The sequence below is a fragment of the Rattus norvegicus genome, chromosome 2 (assembly GCF_021556685.1).
Source record: "Rattus norvegicus strain SHRSP/BbbUtx chromosome 2, alternate assembly SHRSP_T2T, whole genome shotgun sequence".
Classification (NCBI taxonomy): Eukaryota; Metazoa; Chordata; class Mammalia; order Rodentia; family Muridae; genus Rattus; species Rattus norvegicus.
In genome coordinates, this window is record NC_141535.1 from 180,086,762 (window position 1) to 180,108,523 (window position 21,762).

Sequence of the window (21,762 nt, forward strand, 5' to 3'; positions counted from 1 at the left end):
TAATTCACTATATAAACAAACTGAAAGATAAAATCCACATGATCATTTCATTAGATGCTGAGAAAGCATTTGACAAAATTCAACACCCCTTCATGATAAAAGTACTAGAAAGAACAGGAATTCAAGGCCCATAACTAAACATAGTAAAAGACATATATGGCATACCAGTAGCTAATATTAAACTAAATGGAGAGAAACTTGAAGCAATCCCACTAAAATCAGGAACTAGACAAGGCTGGCCACTCTCTCCATACTTATTCAATATAGTTCTCGAATTCCTAGTCAGAGCAATCAGACAAGAAAAGGAGATCAAAGGGATACAGCTTGGAAAGTAAGAAGTCAAAATATCACTCTTTGCCAATGATACGATAGTATATTTATGTTATCCCAAAATTTCCACCAGAGAACTACTAAACCAGATAAACACCTCAGCAAAGTGGCTGAGTATAAAATTAACTCAAATAAATTAGTAACCTTCCTGTACACAAAAGAGAAACAAGCCGAAAAAGATATTAGGGAAATGAAAACCTTCATAATAGACCCAAATAATATAAAATACCTCAGTATGACTTTAACCAAGCAAGTGAAAGATCTGTATGATAACTTCAAGCCTCTGAAGAAAGAAATTGAAAAAGATCTCAGAAGATGGAAAGATCTCCCATGTTCATGGATTGGCAGGATTAATATAGTAAAAATGCCCATTTACCAAAAGCGATCTACAGATTCAATGCAATCCCCATCAAAATACCAATCCAATTCTTCAGAGAGTTAGCCTGAAAAAATTGCAAATTCATCTGGAATAACCAAAAAACCCAGGATAGCTAAAACTCTCCTGAACAAATCAAAGGACTTCTGGGGCAATCACTATCCCTGAACTCAAGCTGTATTACAGAGCAACTGTGATAAAAACTGCATGGTATTGGTACAGAGACAGGCAGATAGACCAGTGGAATAGAATTGAAGACCCAAAAATCAACCCACAAACCTATTGTCACTTGATTTTTGACAAAGGAGCCAGAACCATCCAATGGAAAAAAAATAGCATTTTCAGCAACTGGTGCTGGTTCAATTGGAGGTCAGTATGTAGAAGAATGCAGATCGATCCATTCTTATCACCCTGTACAAAGCTTAAGTCCAAGTGGATCAAGGACCTCCACATCAAACTAGATACACTCAAACTAATAGAAGATTAGTGGGGAAGATTCTCGAACACATGGGTACTAAAGAAAATTTCCTGAACAAAATGCCAATGGCTTATGCTCTAAGATCAAGAATTGACAAATGGGATCTCATAAAACTGCAAAGCTTCTGTAAGGCAAAGGACACTGTTGTTAGGACAAAATGGCAATGAATAGTTTGGGAAAAGATCTTTACCAATCCTTCAACTGATAGAGGGATCATATTCAAAATCTAAAAAAAAAAAAAAAAAAAAAAAAACTCACGAAGTTAGAGTGCAGGGAGACAAATAACAGTATTAAAAAATGGAGTTCAGAGCTAAACAAAGAATTCACAGCTGAGAAATATAGAATGTCTGATCAGCACCTAAAGAAATGTTCTACATCTTTAGTCATAAGGGAAATGCAAACCAAAACAACCCTGATATTCCACCTCACACCAGTGAGAATGGCTAAGATCAAAAACTCTGGCAACAGCAATGCTGGCGAGGATATGGAGAATGAGGAACACTCCTCTGTTGTTTGTGGGATTGCAGACTGGTACAACCATTCTGGAAATCAGTCTGGAGGTTCCTCAGACATTTGGACATTGAACTACCTGAGGACCCAGCTATACCTCTATTGGGCATATACCCAAAACATGCCCCAGGAAATAACAAAGACACCTGCTCCACACTGTTCATAGCAGCCTTATTTATAATAGCCAGAAGCTGGAAAGTACACAGGTGCCCTTCAACAGAGGAATGGACACAGAAATGTGGTACATCTACACAATGGGATACTGTTCTGCTATCAAAAACAACGACTTTATGAAATTCATAGGCAAATTGATGGAACTGGAAAAATATCTTCCTGAGTGAGGTAACCCAATCACAGAAAAACACACATGGTATGCACTCATTGATAAGTGGATATTAGCCCAAATGCTCGAATTACCCTAGATGCACACAATGAATGAAACTCAAGATAACCAAAATGCAAATACATCACTCCTTCTTAAAAGGGGAACAAGAATACCCTTGGGTGGGAATTGGGAGGCAAAGTTTAGAACAGAGGCAGAAGGAACACCCATTCAGAGCCTGCCCCACATGTGGCCCATACATATACAGCCACCAAACTAGATAAGATGGATGAAGCAAAGAAGTGCAGGCCGACAGGAACTGGATGTAGATCTCTCCTGAGAGACACACCTAGAATACAGCAAATACATAGGCGAATGCCATCATTAATCCACTGAACTGAGAACGGGAACGCCGTTGAAGGAATCAGAGAAAGAACTGGAAGAGCTTGAAGGGGCTTGCGACTCCATATGAACAACAATGACAACCAACCAGAGCTTCCAGAGACTAAGCCGCTACCCAAAGACTATACATGGACTGACCCTGGGCTCCAACCTCATAGGTAGCAATGAATAGCCTAGTAAGAGCACCAGTGGAAGGGGAAGCCCTGGGTCCTGCCAAGACTGAAACCCCATCGAACGGAATTTTTGGGGGGAGGGCGGCAATGGGGGAAGGATTGAGAGGGGAACACCCATTTAGAAGGGAGGGGGAAGGGTTTAGGGGGATGTTGGCCTGGAAACCAGGTGAAGCTAATAACAATTGAAATGTAAATGAGAAATACACACACACAATTTAATAGAGATCGAGAAAAAAATATACTAAAAAAAAAGAAAAAAACTTTAAAAATCCATTTAAAAAATAAAATAAAATGACTGAAAAGCCTGGATGGAGAATATCCTGCCCCATCCTCCTTGGATGCCACAGCAAAGGCCACAAACTACAAGTCTGTTGCCTCCTCTCTGTTCCACAGCCTGGTCCAAATCCTCAATCCTCCCTGCATCCCCCTTTCTTCCTGTTCAGCCTGGAAATTCCACTTTATCCTTCCCTAAGCCATTGGGTTCGGCTGTCTTTATTTACTCAACCAAGAGACAATTAGGTACCTATGCCTACAGAGTAGTTGTCCAGTAAAATTTAAGATTCCAAGACCTCCCTGGGAACTGACATCCTAGTTGGCAAGTTAGACATGAATGTTAGACAAGTCCCATCCTGGTTGGCACCTAGGACATCGATATAAGACAAGGCAAGTCCCCTGCCACAGCTGAATACCCCAAACAATGGGGGCAGGATAAATGTACAACAAAGACACATTACTAAGAAAACCCCTTATCCCTAAATTCTGATTGGTAAAATAACATGGCACAGATGTTTGTGGATTTGGTGCTTTAAAAATTCTGTATAATTTTAACTCTGGGTCATGATTCAGTTCAAATCTAGAACATGGCTTTGACTGGCCAGTCCTGGGGTGTATGCTCAATAAACTATCCCTGTCAGCCAAAAAACTATAAATACATTTCAATACGTGCATATATAGAGTGAATTCACCCTCATCCACTGACTTCAATGTACAAGAGCAAAGAAATGAAACTTGTTGGAGATTTGCTTATGCATTTAACATGATGCCTTCTTTAACGTAACATCATTATTACTTCTTTGAGAATTTTAATTAGTTAATTTATTTACTTTTTATCCCCTCACTCCTCTTCCAATACCACACTCTCCCTTCCCTCCCCCTCCTCCACTTCCATTCTCCTCACAGAAGGGGAGACCCTATGGTTATCAACCCAGCTTGGTATATTAAGCTGAAGTAGGACTAGGCTGATATCCTCCTACTGAGGCTAGAAAAGGCAAACAAGTAAGGGGTAATATTTCAGTCAGGGAACAGAGTCAGGGGTCTAGTTTTTATAGGTACCACATGAAGAACAATTTATTCATCTCTTACCTACATAGGATACATAGGTGTATCACATGCAGATGCTTTGGTTGATGGTTCAGTCTTTGTGAGCCCCTATGGGTCCATGCTAGTTGATTCTGTAGGTTTCCTGATGGTGTCCTTAACCTTAATGGCTCTTTCATTTCTTTTCTCTCTTGTACAAGATTCCCTGAATGCTGCCTGCTGTTTGACTGTAGGTCTCTGCATCTATTTCTATCAGATGCTGGTGAAGCCTTCAGAGGACAGTTACGCTAGGCACCTGTCTGGACTTATAGCAGAATGTCATTATCAAAGTCAGTGTAGGCTCTCTGTCCCATGTGATGGGTCTCAAAATGAGCCAGTCATTGGTTGGACATTCCCTCAATTTCTGTTGCATCTCCACTCCTTTGCAACCTATAGACAGGAAAAATTTTTAGCCAAAGGTTTAGTAAGTGCTTTGGTGTATACACCTTTGCATTGGAGTCTTGCCTGGTTATAGGTGATGGCTGTTTCATGTTTTATGTCCTTGGTTGCTAAGGGTCTTAGCTAGGGTCACCCTCAAAGACGCTTGAAAGTTTCCCTTGTTATAGGTTTCTAGCTGTTCTCAAAAATGCCTCTCCTCTGATTTAATTTCTCGCTTTCAGTTCTCTCTCCCTTTATCCTCTCCCCATTTCTTACATTCTTATCCTGAATCATCCACCACCATATACTCTCCCTCTATTCAACCCCAATATCTAACTTATGTCCAACTTGGTGAGATTCACCCTTGGGCCCTATTTGTTACTTAGCTTCATTTTATCCAATACAATTTAATAGTATTCACTCAGGTGCTTAACAAAATTGGTCCTTTTTAATCCACCATGCCTTTTTATCACTTCCCACTCAAATATGGGTTATTTTACATTTGCCTCTTCTTGACCTCATAAATTTCATTTTGTGTAGTTCAAATATTCTAGACAGTAGGGTCTACTCAGGTGTACCATGTATCACGTCATTGTAGAAAACTAACACATTTTTTCCCAGAAGTTAACAGCTATTAATAGGTCCTCAGTTGGTCATGGGATTTCACACTTGTTTTCTCTTCCATGCTGAGTTTTGTCTGACTTGATCTTTCATAAGACTTGTGCACACCATCTCAATAGTTGTGATTTCAGCTGTTTAATGTTCTGGTTGAATGAAGAAAAGAGTTTCTAACTCTGGCTCCCACAATCTTTCTGCCAAGTCTTCTATGACCATAATACCCAGAAGTGATGAATGTCCAGATGAGCATCTCCTAGGCCTCTCTATGGTCTCTATCTTAAGAATGTTATTTCTATAGAAATAGGATCGTACCATAATTTCTAGAAGGTAGACAAGATTAAAACAGTTAGTCTGAAAGATATTAGGGTCAAACTACGGGACCCCACTGACTAACTAAATACTGGTAAGCTGTTATTGTCACTGAGGTTTGTATTTCCTTGTATGTGGTATCTACTTGGGGAGGTAAGGCCCCTAACCATCACTCTAGTTGTAAGGTAATTTAATTTAAACATTTTACATATGTATATATATATATATATATATATATTTGTAAACATTTAGAGTAGTAGATTTCCTTATGGTTTAAAAAGTTAATTATCCATCTCCATATGCCCTGATATATTCTGCTCTCTTTCATTTTCATTATTTCCCTTTACTGTTTTGTACCCTCTTTAGTGGGCTATATTAATAAAAATAAGAATATCCTCAGGTTAAACTGACTCTGTCTTACACTGGCACTGAAACTCAGCAGCCAAATTTGTAATATGCCAGGGCAGACATATTGCCTATGATGATGCTCTATGTGTTTTATGCAAACATGGAGAGTTATAAGTCTACTGACCTGAATGTGAGGCACCTGAACTAGCTTTTCTGGGCCATCCACTGGTGATACATTTCCTATTATCTTACCTCCAGTGCTGAACTGTGATGACTCTTTCCCCTTAGGGGAGTTGACAGTGGCATTCTCAGCTGAACCCTTCCTTACTGTCAAAAGTACTGACAGTCATAGAAGCTGACAATGCTTCACTGATGATGATTCAGTGTACATGTGATTCTCAGAGCAAAGCTGTAAGTAAATGAAAGCTAGTTTCATCTTCCTCATTCTATTCATTCTCCTCCAAAAATAAAGCAACTTTCTAGGACCAAATAGAATAGTTTTCTTTTTTCAGAATTCTTTTGTTGTCCCAGGTCTAGACCCTGGAATTCTGATTTTTCTTTAATACCTAGTCAATTTCCTGGTACATACAAGTGTTAATAATGGCAGTAGTTACTGTCATTACTGAGATAACTTGTTTTTAGGATTTAAATGTCAGAAGGACTATCCTAAAGATAGTTTTTTCTCCTAGCACTATTGCACTGCCATTTTGAATAAAATCATTCATTTTTCATGGAAAATGTGAGGAAAAAGGAGGGTTACCTAGGCAAAAGATTGAAAATGGTGACAAGAAGTCCTGAGGAAGAATAGGGATTGATGAGTAGTTCTGATAGCCTATAAATGTAACATTCATTCTCTGCTAGGATCATTTGTGAGAGAACTATCACATAATTTCTTTCAGATCCTGATACTGCAGTATATGCATTACAAACAGCACCAATGCTAGCAACCCTGCCAACCTCCTCCTATATGTCACATTTGAAGATCCCAGAGACCTGTCTTCCCCAAAAGTGTTTAAAACAGTCAAACATTATAAAGCATCCAAATTTTAAATTCACTTTGTCATTTTTATGAAGCAATGTTTTAATATGAATGTTAGAAAATCAAGAAATATATAGCAATTAAAATATAAGACTGGTATACTCTCTCTCTTTTATGTGTGTGTGTTTGTGTGTGGGGGGGTGAGTGTGTTTGTAGTGTTGTATTTCCTGTGGAAGTTCTCATAGACACCTTAGAGGCTGTGTACTATATTTGTTCTCAATAATAATTCACATAAGTAAGTTGCAAGTGATTGTGCACCTTCATGATAGACACATAAGCATAACATACTTAGGACAGGTGGGATTCTAGTTCCTTTCCTGTCATAATAAAGTCTTGCAGTCATATTCATAGGTTAGTCCAAATATATATACCCCACATATATCATTTGACATGGCAGTCTTGTAAATAGTCACAATATTGTCAAAGATCATCAGCCTTTACTCTGAAGGGCATATACTTTTTTCTATTTTTCACAGAAAAGTGTGTAGGTTAGGCAGGAGACATGAACAGTCTCTTGTAACAGAGTTATTGATGATGATGCTGAAATTATAACTAAGGTCCCTCAATTCCCTTCTTTCAGCAATTAGGAAAATTTAGTCTAAAAAAGAGAAATGTAAATAGGCTTGTGTACCACATAATACCAATGAGCTGAAGTAAAATAAATAAGACAATTGTAGCAGAGGAAAAAATAGTCTTGAATCAAGAAATAGAACTTAGACAATCAGAGGAAAAAAACCCTCCATTTCTGCAGCTATCAAATCTTTTGAAACTTAAAAGTCAAAAGTGCTCTCTGAGTCACAGCACTGAACTAGTGATGATGTCAAGGAACAGGACATAGATTACTTTGTAGAGTTCTGGTAAAGCCAGTCATGCATGGATTTGCATTTTGGTTGAGAAATTCTTGGGCTTGTCAAATCTCAGTTAGTTCTACATCCACTAGGCTGAGAAGCCAGTCCTATAAAGAGATCCTTGGCTGACTGACTGCAGACTCCTGATACTCAGGTCCTACACTACTTTGGAGAAGCTGGTGAGTGAGTGTCATTTCTTGAATTTTTCGGTCTCTCTGGTCTTCTTATGTGCTGTTGTTAGTTTTGAGATGATAAGTATATTGAGTCCCATTTTAATCATGGCATGAATGATATCTACCTAGCAGTCAGAAACTTATCAGTGAATACCACAGATCATTATGAGAAGTGGCTTTCCTTTTCCTTTGGTAGGTGCTTGAATAGAGAATATTCCTCATTGATGTGTATACTTCGCTGTTCTTTGAAAGGCCATGTACCATAGCAGGTATGATAATCTGAGATTTTCCTGAGCTGTCTTTTATTGTCCAAACCCAGATAGCTTGTTATGGTGATGCAAGTAATGTTGGATACAGGAATTCATTCGAAAATTCTCAGGATGAGAGAACTTGAGATTGCTATTCTTGAAGGTGTTGCTATATAAAATAGCTTTATTTGTTTTACTGAAACAAAATACTTTCTCCTGGAAAAGAATATCAAACAAAGGAGGATTTCCCAAGGTTTGTGCAACAGAGTGCTGACAGGAAAGGGAAAATGCAAGAAGTCCTAAAACAGGAGTTGGGGAATAATGTCCATCACTTCAGATAGAAATGAATATGATATTCCACATGTCGATCTATTTTCTCTGTTCTGGATCACCCCTGAGCACACTCATTAATGTCTTTCAGATCCTAAGCCTTCAGCACCATGTCTTACCAAGAACAGCAGTGCAAGCAGCCCTGCCAGCCTCCTCCTGTGTGCCCAACACCCAAGTGCCCTGAACCTTGTCCTCCTCCTGCATCCCCACCTACACAGTGCGCTGAGCCTTGTCCTCCTCCTGTGTGCCCACCTACACAGTGCCCTGAGCCTTGTCCTCCTCCTGTGTGCCCACCTACACAGTGCGCTGAGCCTTGTCCTCCTCCTGTGTGCCCACCTACACCGTGCTCTGAGCCTAGTCCTCCTCCTGTGTGCCCACCTACACCGTGCTCTGAGCCTTGTCCTCCTCCTGTGTGCCCATCTACACAGTGCCCTGAGCCTTGTCCTCCTCCTGTGTGCCCATCTACACAGTGCCCTGAGCCTTGTCCTCCTCCTGTGTGCCCACCTACACCGTGCTCTGAGCCTTGTCCTCCTCCTGTGTGCCCATCTACACAGTGCCCTGAGCCTTGTCCTCCTCCTGTGTGCCCATCTACACAGTGCCCTGAGCCTTGTCCTCCTCCTGTGTGCCCACCTACACAGTGCCCTGAGTCTTGTCCTCCTCCCACATGCCCTGAGCCTTGTCTTCCCCCAAAGTGCCCTGAGCCTTGTCTTCCTCCAAAGTGTCCTGAGCAGTGTCCTGAGCCATGCCTCCCTTCTTCATGCCAGCAGAAATGCCCTCCTGTGCAAACTCCTCCACCATGTCAGCAGAAGTGCCAACCCGAGAACAAGTGAGCACATCAGCAGTCGTCAGGACAAGGGGAAGAGAAAAGCATCCATCTATTGTCTTTCCACAGCAATACCTCCAGCTTCCATTCAAAGGACATCTTGAAAACAAAAGAATCTTCTCTACCCTTCACCCTCCATGTGCCTATTTGTCTCATAATAGGGAAGGTGCTTCTCTGAAACTTTATTCCTGCATTTTTTTTCAACTGAATGCTCAGAAAGACTCTCCTTCAATAGTTTCATGTCCCAGATACTCAGAGGAAAGAGTAGTACATGTCCCCTCAGTGCATTCACAGTATCGTTTCCAAATCTGCATACCACTGTTGTTCCATTTGCTGAATAAATTATAATCTTTTTGATGGTATTCATGTGTTTTTTTTATATACACAAAGTTTCCTATCCTTGCGACATCCTCGTTTTCCTTAATTTTTAAACTTTGGTGCACATGTCAATCTTTAGCATTTGCATTTTGAATGAATTTTGAGTCATGACAAAGATTACTTAGTGTTTGATTGCATGAATGACACATTATTTCATTTCACAAAACTATAATCTCTTTTATTATAATATACTAACTTAAGAAGATGTCATTTTTCAGTCATGTATTTATGACTCAGATCATATTTGCACCTATGTCTCAAATATTTTGTTCTCATTTGTCCCCTAATATTTGTACATGTACATTAATGTAACCTTGTTAAATTATTCTGTTTTTACATCTAAAACAAACATGCTCACCATGTCTTTTAGAATGATCCTTGGTCTTTTTACTTTTCATTTATTCATTCACATTACATCCAGATTTTAGTCCTCCTTGTCCTCTTTTTTTCACTCCCACGATCATATAGCTCTCCTCCCCTTCTCCTCAGAGTATAGTTTTATTGTTTTTAATAAGATATTCAGTTATATCAATTATCATGAACACAATATGATGCTATTGTTCTTTATGACTAAATATTACTTTGCTACATATATATATATATATATATATATATATATATATCATACTTTCTTAATAGAATCTTCCAACGATGGGCATCAATCCTGATTATTTAACTTGCATATTATGAGTTGTGATATGATAAAGAAGGACATGCAAATATCTCTTGAGTATTTTCTATTTGACAACTTTTTAGGAATATATAAACACTGCCTATCAATCTTATATTAGTACAACTTTTCTTGTTTGATAGAAAGAAACTCCATATTGATTTTCATCCTGGACCGATTGATCTCCCTTCCGTTTGGCAGAGTGGGTTCTCCTTATCTATATTCTGGATAAGGCTTATTATTTTGAGAGTATTCATTCGTAACTTGGAGCAATGGGATTCCACTGTCCATTTGCATTTTCCTGAAATTTCAGGGTACAGGCTGCTTTATTTCTACTATTAGTCATTGAAACACTTAAATAGATCAACGACTTGTCTTTGCCAAACTAGAATAAATGTGAGTCATTTTTTGGTCCATTCTCTGACAACTTAGAATTAGATGTGTGTCAGGGCCTGGTAGATGCTGATCATCTTCATTTTTTACCTCCTTAACTATCATGGTCATCAGTATCACCAATAGCACATCTATCATCACCTACCACCCTCTTTGTCTATACTATGACCCTCAGTTCCACTTATACCACTGTACCCAGGACAGTCATCTCCACCACAGTAACCACAAGTTCATCACTGCTGCCTCCACCTTGAACAACATTAGGACATAACCACAATTATAGTACCAAAGTAGAGAGTGGCTTAGACATATCAAACTTGTAGAGGAAATATAATTTTAAAAGTTATTATTCTTAGGGGTTGGGGATTTAGCTCAGTGGTAGAGCACTTGCCCAGGAAGCACAAGGCCCTGGGTTCGGTCCCCAGCACCGGAAAAAAGAAAAAAAAAAGAAAAAACAGTTATTATTCTTTATATTCTATTTTCACTTTCCTTCTATATTGTTTACAAAATATGTTTATGTTTTATGTAATATGAACCATAATGGAAAAATCAGAGGATCATCATACTTAAAACAAACATGGGTTTTAAATATTTGGCCCCTTTCCACCTTTGCTACTGGCCTCCCTTAACTGTCTACAACATTTAAATAAATTCTCCTTGTGCTTTATTGCTATAATTATTTTGTGAGTTGATCTCATTCTATGTGAGTTTGAATTGCTCTTTCCTATGTTTGTTTAGCACTGTTACTAATTTAAAGATACAGCTGTTCTTTTTTTCATAAAAATAGTAATTTATTAAATGTACAAAGATGCACAATACAAGCTACAGGATTTCCCCAGGTCTAGACTATAATACAATGTTAAACAAAGCAGACTTAATTTTTTAAAGTATTTTAAAACTCAGAGCTTTATATTTGAAGTAAAAAAAACCGCCCAATTTCAAATCCTAGTTTAAATCAAAAGTAAAAATATATTGGGTTTTAAAAGATGTTGAAAAGACTCTAACATTAGATGTTTTATGCTAGAATAAGCTCCAGATTAGTTTTAATTCATTTATGATTCCTGATCCCCTCTCCCCCAAAGCCTGTATTTTTAGTTCTGGTGGTAGTAATACGGTACTTTGAAACTGATATGTAATTCTTCTGCCTTGTTGAATTTTTTTCAGAGCTGTTTATGAAGAAATTGATATTTGTCACCAGAAGAGAGCTCAAAGTCATAGTGACTGCTGAGTCATATAGTGACATCAGCTTTTATGCACCGAATTTCATCTAACTTCCATCTAATTTCAGTGGAATTATCACATCCTGTATGAAATTCTATAAGAACCACACAAGTCTGACATGTGTTTTACTACAATACCAAGTTCCTCTGAATTACTTAGTGATGAGCAGTGCTCACTAATTAAGTATAATCTCTGCTCTCTTATCTAGAAATGAGGCATGGAAATTAAAAAGTTGGCTTTGGGTATGTAGTATTAATGCTAAAAAACCAGATGACTAGTAGAAATTCCTTGTCACTTTAATGCAGCCCTTATGGCTCTGGTGTGCAGTTCATATCTGCACCAATCGAAACCATCATTAGTGCTCCTGCACCAGTTATCCTATTTACACACTATGGGAAAGCTGATCCTGAGCCATTGACCTGTTCCCTTTTTATTTCCTTCTCATCTGTAACTGTGGAGGAAGTCCATTCCAGCCTTTCTCCTACTTAACTGTGGCCTTCCAGTCCTTCAGGAAGGGCAGATAGGCCAATATCTTCCTTTTATTTCAGATAACGAACTGAGCATCATAAAGGGTCAGCTCTATAAAGTAGTCCCTGATCAACTAAGGCCTGGAAGACAAGACCTGCCAATGGGGAAAGCTAAGGTGGACCATTTCTTTGCTGGAATTTTGTTTTGTCTTTTAGTTTATGAGCCTTTATGTCAGTAAATCTTTCACCCTTCCATCATAAAATTAATGAATTTGGAATTATGGTGGCAAACACTAGCTTAGACTCGCAGGCATAATTCTTCTGTTAGATCTTGACATCATCATTTCCAAGTCACTATCACTTCAGTACTCTGAATAAAATGGCCTTTCAGCTGATCTGAAAAAGACATGCTTGAACTAGGAACACAAACTTGGGAGCAAGGGATTCCTCTTCCACACAGAGTTTTTAACTGTTGGTTCAGCTAAAGAAAGCTCAGTGAGGGTATTTAGTACTTTGTCTGATTCTGAAACCCTCATAGTAAGAGAAAATGGTCTCTCCCAGCTTGCCCACTCACTACTACATTGTCTGCTGCAGCCTGGGTACCACTCATCTTCCCCACATGCCAGAAAACTGCAGCCAGCAGCCTATGAACTAAAATAGTTGCGCATAGACTCTTTTTTGAAGTTTTCAGCTACATTATTACAGGTATGAAGGGCTAATACTTCAGGACTATTTAACTATTAAAGCTGTTTATACCTGTGTGTGTGTGGACAGCCAGAGCATACATATACAGGCAACACTGATCTCCTGGCTCAACCTCCTACCTCACTTTGAAAACTCTGGGATTACAGATATGAGCTACTGCATTCACTTTTGTATTTTTGTAAGTGTTAAATACTCTTTTCTTGATATCATACATAAACCACGTTAAATGCCTTTCAGTGGTAAAAGGCAGCATCATTGATGTAGGGAATACTAGTTAAAACAGCATTGTCAAGAATAGTTCCTTCCTGGAGTTTAGCATTGCCTGTAAGAGGCCTGTGAGCACACACTGAAGCATGGGGGAGTCTTTTTGTTTCTGAGACAGTGAGAGAATTTTCCCAGTGTTTAAACATATCCATATACCCATTTATATAAATCTAAGTAACCAGTCACTAGGTTTGGGGCAACACCCACATATTTATGGAAAGTATAACATTACTAATTAAATCCAATCTTACCTTAAGAAATGGAGAGCAGGGATAGCATGTATACAACAGAAAGTGTTATTTTAAAAAAGATCATATCCACCTCATGACAAGTAAGTTTTACTTAAATCAGGGCTGTCCAACAAAAAACATTGTTAGCCATTCATGATCTGAATTTGGTGTATGAATTAAATTATCACTTACATTAAAAGCCATGAGACATTTGTTGTGTAATAAACAAGAAAGTAGAATTACTCATAAGTATCCTTTTTAAGATAAGCTTCTTACTTCTTCTTAATTCCAGCAAAGATCATTTTTGTTCCATGGATTTACTTTTAGGGATTTTCCAAATACTCCATCAGTGCATTCTCTCCCCCAGAGGTGACGCCTTTGTTCTTGCTCTCATCTGTGTAAGAGAATCCAGCAGCTTGCCCTGTCTTCTGCCCAAACAGACCCTAGAGGTTTGTTTCAGTCTCATGCTTGCCTCATTTTTCCATCATGTGACACTGGGCACCCTTCTCAACAAAAAACCTTCTTGCCTTTTTCAACATCACCCATTTTAAATGCGGTCTGGGTTGGTCAACACCACAAATGTTAAGTCACTTACACAGATGTCCTGCTCTCTAGATTCATTCTTTTAAGGCAGATTCTAGGAACTAGAACTCAAGTTGTCAGGCCTATGTGGCAAACAGTTTAAGCCACTGATTCACCTCCCTGGCGCATGATGCTGTTTTTAAGTCACACTTGTGCTACATAGGACAGTCATATACTCTCCCAGCTTGGAGTGTGAGCATCATTCATATTCTATTGCTTAAAACAGTGCAATGTCCATTTCCTCTCCTTAAGCACCATCACAGACAGAATTCTGAACATTTTTCTCAGTCTTAAGTGGGATAAATGAATTTACAAACAAAGAAAAGTAAAACCATTTTAGAATACAAGGTTTCAAAACACACTACTGTAAAATATTTCTCTTCTGAGAAAGCTCCGGCCTGACCACTTCATGATTTTCCAAAAATCACATATCCGAAGCAGGTGTTGGGAACTACTTCAATTATAGCCTGTGACCAGCAACTTGTGCCCTTCCTTCACTTCAAAAAAAGTGTAAGAAAGATTGATGAGTTCAACATTCTACATTCTTGGATCTTCTGCCAATTCAGGAACAATATAGAAAAAACACTGGCATATGTACAACAAAACAGAAGCACTGTATTTTATTGAAATTCTATCCAGGTTTGAGCGGTACATTTTATGTAGAAATTCCAATTACTGGTTTGTCCTATATGAGGTTACTCAATCACAGAAAAACACACTTGATATGCACTCATTGATAAGTGGATATTAGTCAAAAAGCTGGAATTACCAAAGATGCAATCCACAGACCACAGGAAGCACAACAAGAAGGATGACCAAAATGCGGATGTTCCCATTCCTTCTTAAAAGGGGGAAGTAATATCCATAGGAGGGGATATGGAAGCAAAGTTTAGAGCTGTGACTCAAGGAATGGCCATTCAGAGCCTGACCCACATTTGGCCCATAAATATACAGCCACCAAAACTAGATAAGATTGATGAAGCTAGAAAATGCATGCTGAAAGGGATCGGGTATAGATCTCTCCTGAGAGACACATTCAGAGCATGTCCAATACAGAGGTCAATGCTAGCAGCAGACCACCGAACTAAGAACAGGGCCCCCTTGGTGGGAATTAGAGGAAGGATTGAAAGGGTTGGAGGAGCTGGCAACCCCACTAAAACGACAATGCCAACCAACCAGAGCTTCCAGGGACTAAAACCACTACCGAAAGACTACACACGGACTGACCCAGGGCTCCAATTGCATATGTAGCAGAGAATAGCCTTGTTGGGGCACCAGGTGAAGGGGAAGGAAGCCCTTGGTCCTGCTAAGGTTGGACCTTCTGTACAGGGGAATATGGGGAGGGGGGCAACAAGGGGGATGTATAGAAGGAATTCCCTTATGGGAAGGGGAAAGGGACGGGAAGGGGGCTTATAGATAGGAAAGCGGGAAGGGGAATAACTTTTGCAATGTAAGTAAAGAAATATATATAATAAAAAATTACAATAAAATAAAATAAAGTAAAATAAAATAAGATGCTAGTTCAGTCTTTTCTGGTTTGAAGTTCCACTAGAGACTGGCATGAAAGTCAGCAATGATGGTGACCTTAATGACCCGATCCTTAACATGCACCATGTTTTCAATCTGATCTACTGTGTGCCAGGCCACTGCTGATCCTACAACTCTGGCAGTCTGGCAGTAGATATGATAGAGGGGCACCACAGCATAGAAGGCCCCAGCAGGGCCATGGCAGTTACGGCCACTTAGGGGAGCACCATCTTATTCTGCAACTGCCACTTTTTGTGGAAAGGGTTGTTGATCCTTGGCTGCCTTGGTGTAGGCACAGCGGCACCCCCACCCCCACTCTGCACCTGCTCTGGCATTTCCATGTCCTGAGGCATATCAGTCTCTGCTCTCTGCCTCCTAGCCCTTTCCACCACAGCCTAAGAACCCATTCTGAGTTCTCCACAGCCCAGAATGAACACTTGGATTGGCTCCAGCCCTGGCCACACAAAACCACAAACCTCCATCTGGGACAACAGACCCCTTCCATAATCCCTTTCCTCAGCCCCACCTGAAAGCAGCCGCTTTTCTTTATAAGTATTGAACACTGCAGTCAATTAAAATTGTGACAAATGACAAATATGTCCTGTTTTAGGGGCAGAGATATGTAAAATAAGAGAGTGTTAATGGAATGATGGCATGTACACTTCTAATCGCTGGAGTTTGAACCTCTAAGTCAACAAGACACTTTGTACAGTTACCAGTGCCTTGAGGACAGGTATGAGGCTCCTTGATTTCTGGAGTTTTCTGGGTTATTGTTCATGAAGCTGAAACATTTCATTGGTAGAACTCACAAGTAGTTAATATTGGGGAAAAAAGTCTCTTCAGGGATTTACCAGATTTATAAAGTTAACTATGCCTTTCTAATACAGCATATCTTTTACAACTCTTTTACAATGTCTTCTACAACTCTCCAACATATCTACTTGTGGAAAGAAATGGCATTTTCTGTGGAATGTATCACGAAAAATAAAAGTCTATCCAGCTTGGGAAATAGAAATTTATTCATAATAAAGAGAAGTGACCCAGTGTCTGACAGACCATGTTTGAGATTAAAAAAAAACATTATTTTTTCTTGTCTGTTTGTTTTGAATTGAAGAAATGCATGCCTATCCCTTAGGAAGAATTTAGTGTACACAGTGTGCAGGGTCTTCTTCTGTAAATGTTCTGCATGGAAGCTTTTGCTTACTATCCTGAGTCATGGGCTCTTCTGCAGTGTCAGCAACAGTAAAAGCAGCCCTTCCAGGCACACATCTGTGCTTCCCTAAGTGTCTAGTTACTACACCACAAACAGACTGTTTAGACTCATATGTGCCTTGGAAGCTTTCTTCATTGAAATATGCCTTCTTCAGATCCAAAGACCAACTCTGTGGTGTACTTAACTTGGCCAATTGGACTAAAACCCTCATTTTTCCTATAGATGTGAGTTAGCATTCCAGTGTTTCAGAGCCAGGAAATAACAAAATGACCTCTGGAGATCAGTGAGACTTTAAAAAAAGGCAATATTTCTAAGGGAGTAAACATTAGTGTTTCATTAGTTATTTGTACTTAAGAAACTAGTTTCAGGACTAGACCAATTTATTTTACACTTCTTCCCTAGATGAAGTTCATGTTTCCTGGTGGAGCCTCTGTTTTCAATACTACTCGTGTTTTATGATTAAATGCTCTCTCAAGTAGCTTGTCTCTAGATTTGTGAGGCTCAAAACAAAGAGTCTTTCTACATTGGCTCAAACTCTTACCTGTCTTTCAATTGTCAAATGACTACCTGGGATAAGACCTTTTAACTCCTATATGTCAACTTCATTTTCTTCCTGCGGTGAATATAACAAGAGTTTTCCTTGGTATATAATGGTTCACCATTACAACTGACATATGATTAAATCCAATGTAATATGGTTTGGTTACCACCCTACCCAGGGCCATCATTACTGGTAGTACACTTACTCTAGAAGGTAGTTGCACTATGCTATGGCATGCAGAATTTGTGAACATTTGACAACCTGTAATGTAATAGAAGTTTCTTGCTCCTTTGATACAATGGGAATGCTTAGAAATTTCTATTTCTGGGAAGATGGAGAAGAAACTATTTTTTATTAATATTGTTAAGTACCACACCAAACAACAGGATTTTATATATATATATTAAAGTTGTTAAAATGCTAACCATGTTAAAAGAAGGTCCAGGTTAGGAATGTGATATTGGAAGAAGGACACTGGGTTGATTTCTTTTTATTTTGAAGTAGGATATCATATTTTTTTTCTTCCTGACTTCACATCTCAAGTGCTGAATTGCAGGCTTACTTCACTCTGGATTATTTATGCAGGCCTGGAGATGAATCCCGTGTTGTGTTATTTTCTACAACAACTACAGATATTCAACCCAAGTGCCTAGGATTCCTTCTTATTATGGATATCCAAAATGGAGAAACTAAGAGCATAAAAATGGTCAGCAGCTTGACAGCACACCTAAAAGCTCTAGAACAAAAAGAAGCAAATACACCCAGGAGGAGTAGAAGGCAGGAAATAATCAAACTCAGAACTGAAATCAACCAAGTAGAAACAAAAAGGACCATAGAAAGAATCAACAGAACCAAAAGTTGGTTCTTTGAGAAAATCAACAAGATAGATAAACCCTTAGCCAGACTAACGAGAGGACACAGAGAGTGCGTCCAAATTAACAAAATTAGAAATGAAAAGGGAGACATAACTACAGATTCAGAGGAAATTCAAAAAATCAACAGATCTTACTATAAAAACCTATATTCAACAAAACTTGAAAATCTTCAGGAAATGGACAATTTCCTAGACAGATACCAGGTACCGAAGTTAAATCAGGAACAGATAAACCAGTTAAACAACCCCATAACTCCTAAGGAAATAGGAGCAGTCATTAAAGGTCTCCCAACCGAAAAGAGCCCAGGTCCAGACGGGTTTAGTGCAGAATTCTACCAAACCTTCAGAGAAGACCTCATACCAATATTATCCAAACTATTCCACAAAATTGAAACAGATGGAGCACTACCGAATTCCTTCTACGAAGCCACAATTACTCTTATACCTAAACCACACAAAGACACAACAAAGAAAGAGAACTTCAGACTAATTTCCCTTATGAATATCGACGCAAAAAATACTCAACAAAATTCTGGCAAACCGAATCCAAGAGCACATCAAAACAATCATCCACCATGACCAAGTAGGCTTCATCCCAGGCATGCAGGGATGGTTTAATATACGGAAAACCATCAACGTGATCCATTATATAAACAAACTGAAAGAACAAAACCACATTATCATTTCATTAGATGCTGAGAAAGCATTTGACAAAATTCAACACCCCTTCATGATAAAAGTCCTGGAAAGAATAGGAATTCAAGGCCCATACCTGAACATAGTAAAAGCCATATACAGCAAACCAGTTGCTAACATTAAACTAAATGGAGAGAAACTCGAAGCAATCCCACTAAAATCAGGGACTAGACAAGGCTGCCCACTCTCTCCCTACTTATTCAATATAGTTCTTGAAGTTCTAGCCAGAGCAATCAGACAACAAAAGGAGGTCAAGGGGATACAGATCAGAAAAGAAGAAGTCAAAATATCACTGTTTGCAGATGATATGATAGTATATTTAAGTGATCCCAAAAGTTCCACCAGAGAACTACTAAAGCTGATAAACAACTTCAGCAAAGTGGCTGGGTATAAAATTAACTCAAATAAATCAGTAGCCTTCCTCTACACAAAAGAGAAACAAGCCGAGAAAGAAATTAGGGAAACGACACCCTTCATAATAGACCTAAATAATATAAAGTACCTCGGTGTGACTTTAACCAAGCAAGTAAAAGATCTGTACAATAAGAACTTCAAGACACTGAAGAAGGAAATTGAAGAAGACCTCAGAAGATGGAAAGATCTCCCATGCTCATGGATTGGCAGGATTAATATAGTAAAAATGGCCATTTTACCAAAAGCAATCTACAGATTCAATGCAATCCCCATCAAAATACCAATCCAATTCTTCAAAGAGTTAGACAGAACAATTTGCAAATTCATCTGGAATAACAAAAAACCCAGGATAGCTAAAGCTATCCTCAACAATAGAAGGACTTCAGGGGGAATCACTATCCCTGAACTCAAGCAGTATTACAGAGCAATAGTGATAAAAACTGCATGGTATTGGTACAGAGACAGACAGATAGACCAATGGAATAGAATTGAAGACCCAGAAATGAACCCACACACCTATGGTCACTTGATTTTTGACAAAGGAGCCAAAACCATCCAATGGAAAAAAGATAGCATTTTCAGCAAATGGTGCTGGTTCAACTGGAGGTCAATATGTAGAAGAATGCAGATCGATCCATGCTTATCACCCTGTACAAAGCTTAAGTCCAAGTGGATCAAGGACATCCACATCAAACCAGACACACTCAAACTAATAGAAGAAAAACTAGGGAAGCATCTGAAACACATGGGCACTGGAAAAAATTTCCTAAACAAAACACCAATGGCTTATCCTCTAAGATCAAGAATCGACAAATGGGATCTCATAAAACTGCAAAGCTTCTGTAAGGCAAAGGACACTGTGGTTAGGACAAAACGGCAACCAACAGATTGGGAAAAGATCTTTACCAATCCTACAACAGATAGAGGCCTTATATCCAAAATATACAAAGAACTCAAGAAGTTAGACTGCAGGGAAACAAATAACCCTATTAAAAAATGGGGTTCAGAGCTAAACAAAGAATTCACAGCTGAGGAATGCCGAATGGCTGAGAAACACCTAAAGAAATGTTCAACATCTTTAGTCATAAGGGAAATGCAAATCAAAACAACCCTGAGATTTCAACTCACACCAGTGAGAATGGCTAAGATCAAAAACTCAGGGGACAACAGATGGTGGCGAGGATGTGGAGGAAGAGGAACACTCCTCCATTGTTGGTGGGATTGCAAACTGGTACAACCATTCTGGAAATCAGTCTGGAGAATCCTCAGAAAATTGGACATTGAACTGCCTGAGGATCCAGCTATACCTCTCTTGGGCATATACCCAAAAGATGCCCCAACATATAAAAAAGACACGTGCTCCACTATGTTCATTGCAGCCTTATTTATAATAGCCAGAAGCTGGAAAGAACCCAGATGCCCTTCAACAGAGGAATGGATACAGAAAATGTGGTACATCTACACAATGGAATATTACTCAGCTATCAAAAACAACGAGTTTATGAAATTCGTAGGCAAATGGTTGGAACTGGAAAACATCATGCTGAGTGAGCTAACCCAATCACAGAAAGACATACATGGTATGCACTCATTGATAACTGGCTATTAGCCCAAATGCTTGAATTACCCTAGATGCCTAGAACAAATGAAACTCAAGATGGATGATCAAAATGTGAATGCTTCACTCCTTCTTTAAAAGGGGAACAAGAATACCCTTGGCAGGGAAGAGAGAGGCAAAGATTAAAACAGAGACTGAAGGAACACCCGTTCAGAGTCTGCCCCACATGTGGCCCATACATATATAGCCACCCAATTAGACAAGATGGATGAATCAAAGAAGTGCAGACCGACAGGAGCCGGATGTAGATCGCTCCTGAGAGACACAGCCAGAATACAGCAAATACAGAGGCGAATGCCAGCAGCAAACCACTGAACTGAGAATAGGACCCCCGTTGAAGGAATCAGAGAAAGAACTGGAAGAGCTTGAAGGGGCTCGAGACCCCATATGTACAACAATGCCAAGCAACCAGAGCTTCCAGGGACTAAGCTACTACCCAAAGACTATACATGGACTGACCCTGGACTCTGACCTCATAGGTAGCAATGCATATCCTAGTAAGAGCACCAGTGGAAGGGGAAGCCCTGGGTCCTGCTAAGACTGAACCCCCAGTGAACAAGACTGGTGGGGGGAGGGCGGCAATGGGGGGAGGGTTGGGAGGGGAACACCCATAAGGAATTGGAGGGGGGAGGGGGATGTTTGCCCGGATACCGGGAAAGGGAATAACACTTGAAATGTGTATAAGAAATACTGAAGTTAATAAAAAAAAAAAGAGCATAAAAATGGATGGACACATATCCCCCAAATATAAACATAATGTTTTTCTCTCTTCTCATAGGACAAATTAACATTTTAACAAGATGGGAATTTTACAGGCAGCAATTGTCCTATTCCATTGAAACATCACAGAAAAAATAGAAGCTGTCTCCTACTCTTCCCACTTTCCTATGCCCACACCTACCCTTCCA

At 39.3% G+C, this 21,762-nt stretch overlaps 1 pseudogene; it reads right to left on the minus strand.

Annotated features, from left to right (window-relative positions):
- Positions 1 to 14,427: 14,427 nt before the first annotated feature.
- Cox11-ps1 (cytochrome c oxidase copper chaperone COX11, pseudogene 1) lies at positions 14,428 to 16,003 on the minus strand (annotated as a pseudogene).
- Positions 16,004 to 21,762: the final 5,759 nt, after the last annotated feature.